The following is a 6,215-nucleotide window of genomic DNA, read 5'->3' as shown; positions in this document are numbered from 1 at the left end:
CTTGTACATCTATCATTCTGCAGTCAATGCGCACGCTGCTCACACAAGTTTCTGCCACCTTCTACTCTTGCATGTAGGACAGTCTGAGCTGCACACAACTGGTGGCTTTCTTCAGTGGACAGGCATGATTTTGCAGTAGATTTTTTAAGGTATGTATGTATCTAAAACTGCTCACAGACAGCAGGTGAGAGGCTCCATAAAAAAAACAATTAAGACTGATTTCAATTAGTTACCTTGGAGTTACATTTTCAGAAAGTAGAATCTTTGGCTGCGACAGGAAACAATTCTTTTGTACGTAAATAGTGGAGTTAAGATATTTATGAACCTTACTTTATTCACTTCAGTCATCACCAACTTTTTGAGAAAGAGATTTGCAGACTAGGAATTATTGCTCTTACAATGAATCATTATTTTGGATTAGAGCATACTCTGAGGGACCGTCAAGCACATGACAATGTTTGTGGTGAGTTAAATCTCTCTATATTTAACCCTTCAGTGGTAATTTGCTGTAGCTGTAATGGTGTAAGACTGGTGGCAATAAAAGAGTTGTATATACATGTAATATCTTGTATTAGAAGAGATAATACTAAAAGAAGCTTTCTGGCATACAATCTCTAAGAACCAAAGCTGATGTGAACATTTAGTTAAACCTGAGAGTCAATATAATTTACACAGCTACATTGGCTGCAGCATCTGCATTGCCTGTTCTACGGTGTATTTTGGGGACTTCTTTCCAATAATGGCACTGGCCAGAATAACTGTTGTGCAATAATTTATGCTACAATATCTATTTGGAATAGTTGGTTGTAATTTCCTCTGTGGACAATCTATTTTGGATTACGAGCTCTTTTTTTTTCTTTTTTTTTCTTTTTTTCTTTTTTTTTCTTTTTTCTTTTTTTTCTTTTTTTTTCTTTTTTTTTCTTTTTTTTCTTTTTTCTTTTTTTTCTTTTTTTTCTTTTTTTCTTTTTTTTTTCTTTATCACTTGATGAATGTTGTTAATGTAACAATTATTCTGGAATAAAATAATTTCTATTCTAAAATACATTGCCCATGAAAGGAGGTATTCCAAAGTAACTACTGCTGACTAATTTATTCCACTAGAGCTATTCCAGTCCATTTCCTTGCATAGACAAGTTCAGAGACAGCAGGAACAAGTTCCAAACATTGTACCCAAGTGTGCTAAATATATTCTTTATATCAAAGTCTCCTTTCTGTCTTTATATTTTTACATTTTTTTTAAAATGAAACAGAAGACTAGATACTTGTCCTAGGATTACTTCTCTTGGGCTAGCAACCTGTTATTAAATATTTCATGACATTTCACAAGAGTTGGTGTTAATGTCAATGTTTTGGCCAGATTCCAAATCTTGTAATTATATTCTACTTCTGTAAATGCCTCCTGAAGTCTCAATTTTATGTCATCCATTTTTCTTCATTACTGTAGAATACTGGGCTTTGTTTCTATATACTGTTATACAGTTGAAGGTACCCGTGATGGATTCTAGTAGTGAGTAAGGTGGTTTAAATAAATACAACCTGTCTCAAAAGAGCAATGTAGAGATTAACTATTAGACTGCTACTTTAAAGTCATCAGATGAGAGATGCAATAACAGTACAAAGTATAATCTGTTACTATGGTCTCCATCACATCTTTTCTACTTCAGCACAGACCATAAAAGTTTAGCTTTTTCCTGAGAAAATGCTTTTCTGCCTAAAACATTCCCAAAAATGTTACAGCAATAAGGTAGGGAGAGAAAAGGGCCAATATCAATCAGAATTTAACAGCTTTTCTTGCAGAAGCATTTTTAATGCAGAATCAGAACTGCCACGTGTCATGCCGATGATTGTAGATTGTACTGTGGTTGACTTTTTGCCATTTGCTAAGAATTTCTGGACAAATATCTACAAGAAAAGAGAATCTTCCCCGTGAATACTAGGAATCTTCTCAATTGAAAAGTTAGATTTCTTTCATTATAAACTGAGATGCATTTCTGTTTTACCTGAGAAAGAAGAAATGGACTGACTTGAGCCTTTGCAAATCTTTTCTGTAGAATCAGATCAGTGTTTCGTAAATAGGTAATTTCAATTTAGCCTTCCAAATCTGTTTCATCGTCCTTTCCATAACAGATTTTTGTATTTATCAATGTAGTAAAGCAAAAGAAATTTGGAGCTGGATTTCTGGGTTTGAACCTACATCTGAAAAAACAGGCAGTGGCACAATGTCATCCCTGTTGGTTGCCTCAATGCAATATAAGGACCAAAGGTGAAACTGATCCCTCATAGAAGACTAGATATTTAAGTATCATTTAATTCTGGTTTTGGTGCATGAGTCCTCTTGGCATAACAGCAGATTGTACCTTTAACCAGGACAGAGACTAAATGGCTCCTTAGAGAGCCTGTGCAGAGCATGGTTGACACAGTAGCCAGAAAGGGAGGCAATGTGCAATCTGGTGACCAGCACCGTATCTCTTCCGGAAAGATGTCAATCACCAAACCTGTCAAGGTGGCATCTTCCTCAAAAAAAAAATTCAATAATGAAAATAAGTTCCAGCCAGCAAATAATGTCTTCTGTGGGTGAAAGAATCAAGGGAATTAAAATTGCAACTTATGTTTTCTCTTGTTTTTATCTCACGTCTATGCTATCCAAGGGCAAGTAAACAGTCTCCTCAGAGAGTGATCAGCTGCTAGAGAGCCTTGCGTTAGCAAGGTGGGACCGAACGAATTACCTCTGCAGTGGTTTCTGTTCCAGCAACAGCAGGACAGAGATCTTGAATTCGTTCCCACTCTTTAGTCTCCCCTTGGTTACTAGGTGAGCAAAGTAGTGACGAGGAGAAGATTTTTAATTCAGGATTAGGAATTTCATGCATTAGCATAATGGTTCTTCAATTTGCTGTTCAAAACATGAGTAAATGGAGAACTGAGGGAAAAACAGACCTTTAAATTAGGTCTCAGGAGGAAGAAAAATTTAATCCCTGTACCTTGTAAATAAAGCAGTCTATTCCAGCCATTATATTTGCTAAGCAAAGAAAACGATAACACATACACTTCATACACAACCGACAGAGACATCACAACTGACTCTTCAGAGCAAATGCTTTGGGTCTGTGCACAGACGTCTGACAAGTGATAAGGTTTTCTCCTTAGCTGGGGTACTGTTGAGTTTCCTGAACTTGAATGAACTTGGCAATAGTATCCCTGAGGTTCGTTTAGGGCTGGAGGCAATTACATCCACCCCCTTCCAAAAAATATTGTATTGATTGTGCAGTTAGCAACCAGGATGGCTGCAGTGTCCTGGTTCATTTTCTAGTTACAGCTGAAGACAAGAGAATTTGAACTGCACTCGGAGAAGAGTTATATGAAAGCTACTGCTTTTACTCTGTAAATTTTATCCAAGCAAAAGGATGAGAAAATTACAACAAATCCAAGCACTTTATTTGGTGGCGTTCAAATTACAATATCCACGCATATCTACATTATAATCCTTGCAGGGTTTCTTGTTGTTTGTGGCTTCCTGTTCATCTTTTTTCCCTTCAAATTTTCGTCATTGCTTGTAATTTCCTGGCTTCATCATGACTCTTTCTGACAAACCTGCTGCTGCTGCAAGGTGCGCAAACATGCATATGCACGGACTGAGCAAGGAAGAGGCAAGTGGCTGTCAGAAGTATGCTAATTGCTCTACTTAATGTATGCACTATCTGCTTTCACATTAAAAGCATAGTGCCAATCATTTAAATTCAGGTAATCAATAGGACTGGGGGGGAGGGGGGGGAGTAAACACCTGGCAAGGTAGTCCATCTTTTTTTTATTTTTTTTTTTAAAAATAAAACAAGATGATGAAGGGGGGAAATCCCGTCAAGGTCACAAGCATAGGAAGAGCTTATAAAATTTTATGACAATATCCACAAGAAGAAAAGATTAAACACTTAAATACACTAATTTTGTTCCGGGCTCACAGCCTTTTCCTTTTCTTGGCTGCTGGTCTCACTCAGCTAAAACAACTGTGTCAAACATGTAACTCAGCGCTGGCAGTTGGGAGGCTGGTTTCCCTCCCACGATTAAGCGAGCGAGCGAGCGAATGGCAGCGAGTTTGTGACCCTTCCCTAGTGGGAAGAGATGCTGGTCTACCGCTCTGCGAATCAGTGCTGCTTACTGCAGCTCTGCTAATTATTCTGCACAAATTTATGGACTTCATGGGTAAGAAAAAAATACAATTGTCTTGACAAATCTGAATGGGACAAGTTACTGATGCTCTCTCCCTCTCCCTTTTTCTTTCTCGCTCTCTCTGTAGCTATACAGGTGTGCGTGTTTATATAATTGCATGCTCTGAAGAGGGCTTCTTAAATACACAGTTAAAGGCTTGAAAGACACAAATGAAAATCAGTCAAAACTTTTTCACAGGAATTTTAACTTTGATAGGAAGCTTGACAGATACTTTGAAAAAGTGATTTTTTAAAAAAAAATATATATTTAAGCAAAAAGATATCTTCCTTTTAGGGAAGGTAGCACAAAAACATTTAAGTATTTCCTTCAAGGTTCTGTTATTGCACATTTTAATTTTAACCTATTTTAATTTTAACCTATTTCAATTTACATCTACTGAAAAATGTCTCAAACTCTGCGAAATACTCTTTCTTCTATGCAGATTTAATGTACTTAAGTATAGTAGGCTTACTTTTATCTAGAACTGGAGGGGGCAGGAGGAAAGGAGAGGGGAATTTGGGAAGGAAGAAATACTAAAATAAGACATTTAAAATCAAATACTAAACATTAGTCCCATGGTATTCCCTTACATTAGTCAAGTACCATCTTCATACAGATTCCCTATCCTTAAATTTCATGTACATCCATCCTTCCAAGATAATCACATAGTAAGATAATTTCTTTTCATCCCCACTATAGAACAACTGACATAACAAACCATAGTGGGAAATGCTAAAAATAGATACTGACCAAAAATATAACTTGGGGTTTTGTTGGGTTTGCTTTTTTTTTTCCTCTCGTCTTGCATACACATGCCCTTTTCAATTGCTTGATTATTTTTGCTTGTTGCGTTTTGCTTGATTATTTTTTCATTGTTGTTTTTAAACAGCACCAATATAGAAATGTTTCCATGGCCTTCCTTTACATATGCGCATGTACAAACACACACATATGTATATATTGTAAATAAATCAGTGCTAGTATCTCATTATCCTCATCACAGCCCTACAATAATACATATTCATACAGAAGAAGAATAATGCATTGACAAAAACAAAACAAGAAGAATCTCTAGTATTCAATCTGAAGGGCTCAGTTTCTTATGATAAAGAAAACCAAGGTTAAAACAAATATTACCATTGTGATAACCTCTTTATATCTGCAAATGCCAGCACTGGGCTTGGTCTCCAAAGGATATTTCAGGATCTTACAGGTTTTGCATAAAACTGATGCCGAAGAGGGAGTGTGCAATGGCATTTAACAGAAAGAGCATCCTAAATATGCAGCTGCCTATAGAATCAGGGTGGGACTCGACTGTCAGTATATATGAGGAAAATGTCATACATGGGCAAAGCCGTAACGCTTTTTGGCAGTAGAATGAAAATGAGTGGGATTTTATACTACGGCAAGGAAAAGTCTGGTACCTTCCATCAGCCCTGTGGAGTAAGAGTTGCCCACTTCATCACAATCATACAAGAATTTTGGAAGCAGACCAAATATAACTTAGCTGGAAAGGGTGTAAAGGTCTAGAGAGTTTGTTTTCATCATAGGTCAAATTTATGCCATTACAGAGCCATGATTCTGGAATAGCTGATAGGACACCACCACCCGTAATGAACTCATTGTTTTCATACCCTATAGAGAAACACAGTCTAACCTATCTGCCCACAAAAATGACTCCAAGAAAACACAGGTTTGAACCCAGGCCAGCTCCGAGGTGTTGGCCTCCTCCAATGGTCCATGACGTTTGCCCCTGTATCTCCCGGCTCTGCCGGCTCCGGGCGCAGCCCTTGTGTGTCCCCTGGGCGAGGAGCCACACCTGCACTAACCTCCCGACAGCAGAGCAAAGCCTGTCTCCAGACCAAACCAACGTGACTGGTAATTGGGAAGGTGACTGTTATGGCCGGTACAAGCGCCAAAAAGCATCTGTCAGATTTTGGGATGTGCTGAAGCGGCTTTCGTCTGATTTATGTGGCGTGCATCTTTAGCTGCCCTTCCCCTGACAGATGAGTGCT

This window comes from Grus americana, chromosome 3 (genome assembly GCF_028858705.1).
Source record: "Grus americana isolate bGruAme1 chromosome 3, bGruAme1.mat, whole genome shotgun sequence".
In the NCBI taxonomy this organism is placed as follows: Eukaryota; Metazoa; Chordata; class Aves; order Gruiformes; family Gruidae; genus Grus; species Grus americana.
This window is presented reverse-complemented; position numbering follows the sequence as displayed.